Raw genomic sequence first — 1,994 nt, 5'->3', positions numbered from 1 at the left:
TGTGGCATCCCACAGCACCTCCTGGACTACTGCAGATAATCACCTCTTATAACTTTTATTATTCCTGGATTTTTTCTTCCACACTGACATATGCTTTATTGACAAAGGAAAAGAGCTAAGGAGCATATAACTTTAAATGCCCTATAGGGACAGGCTGTATTTTTATGTGGCATTTATGTGGTTTGGATCAAAAATCAATGAGGCAACTGGTTTTGAAATCAGAAAAATTACTATGTTGCCTTAAAAAGTGTACTTTCCTTTCTTTAAAAATGCATTTATTTCTCTTTATTGTTTTCCAGTTTTTGTCTTCTGAGGGTACAAGAAGAGTTGACTTGAGATTTCTAGCCAGTATAAAGATGCATTGTCCCAAAAAGAGAATATTTATCTTGGGTTTTATCTTGGTCTATATTTACCTCCTGGGTCAATATGGATGAGCACTGACCTCAACCACAAGTCAGAACTGGTTTCTGCTGGCAACTCACTATAATATGCTTTGAATTAAGTTACTGAAGCTTTTTTTTCCCCTGCAGTGCAAACTTGGGAGGAGTTGTGGGTAAATCAGAACAGTGGAGTCAGAGCCTGAAATCACTGCAGAAACAACTGGAAACACTTTATGCCAGAAACAAGCTCAAATTGCTTCACTACCTGTTGACGGTTTTACAGAGACACTATTTTGAGAGGGGGCAATCATAATTCAGCCCAATAGGGAAAGATATTCCCTATTTCTTGGCATCACATATAGTGGCAGGGTAGGGACACTCTCAGGTTCAAAGGTTTTGTGGCTGCTCTGGCCACTGCAAAGAGGACGCAGAGGTGCAGGTAGGGACCTGACTGCTCTGTGGCTGGCATTTTGCATCAGCTCTAGGGGAACACAGCCCATCCCAGAGGAAGGACAGCAGGTTACACTGAACAGGGCAACCGCGATTTGAGCAAAAGGACTTACATTTTCCACCTGGTGGGAAGAGCATTGCTGTGAAGTGTATGTGCAGTGACACCAAAAGCTGTGACACAGCTGCCTGCACATTCACAGCTTTGGGCTTGCTGACCCCTGTAGAACACCTAGTCCTGTGGTCCAGAGTCATCATCTGTGTAATGCAGTCATGATCCAATCTTTCCATACAATCTGGATCAGAAGGAGCTCTCGGGATGGTTACACCAGGTCTTCCATAGTAGTAAATCAAGGTCAAAAACACGACAGCAGTTAAATAGAAGAAAATCTGGGAATTTTTTTTTTTTTTTTAAATATTGTCTTTTACGGTTTATGCCTTTGGGCACTTTTTGGTTATTTTCTAAAAGATTTTTCTAAGACAGCCTAGACATTTTTACAATGAATATTGAGATTTTCATGCAATTGTTTACCCCCAGTTACAGAAGCTTTAAAGGAAAGACTTTATGAACATGCAAAATGAATGCTGCATGATTCATAAGAAAGGCACCAGAGCTGTCAAGACCAGAACTTCAGCTCCATGAATCACCCTATCAAATACATGGAATTTATCAGCAAGGACAGGGCAAAACAAGCAGTGGCAGACCATGACAAGCAAGAGCTGGGGTGAAAACAGACTTGCAACACAAAATCCGGGGAGCAGAGAAATGATATGACACAAACACCCTGTTTGTGGTTGTAATCACACGGTAATCACTGCCATTAGCATCATAACAGTTTCCAGCTCCAGGAGGACAGCAGTGCTTGTTAGCTCCATTACTTTATCCCCAAAACTTCAGCCTGCCCCTGCCAAACACCCCTGGCTGTGCATGGCCCCTGAAAAGATATAATCAGAACAGGCCCTTATTGTATCCCAGGGCTGAAAGGCCAATTTCTACTAGAAAGATGAAGAGCAATTAATCTTGAATCACTGTTTGTACAGTGACCCTCCCCCTTCCCACCTCCTGGCCCTGATAAGTGGGTTTGTGCTGAGTGGACAGGAGCCCATCAGCTCTTGAGTCCCTCCTAGCAGCTCTTAGACCAGGAAAAAGAGCCCTTTAGCATTAAA

Source organism: Neopsephotus bourkii, unplaced genomic scaffold (genome assembly GCF_033783945.1).
Source record: "Neopsephotus bourkii isolate Nb327-2 ecotype Australia unplaced genomic scaffold, CSIRO-AGI_Nbou_v1 NB_994, whole genome shotgun sequence".
NCBI lineage: Eukaryota > Metazoa > Chordata > Aves > Psittaciformes > Psittacidae > Neopsephotus > Neopsephotus bourkii.
The sequence above is the reverse complement of the archived record's forward strand: the minus strand, read 5'-3'. Positions refer to the sequence as shown.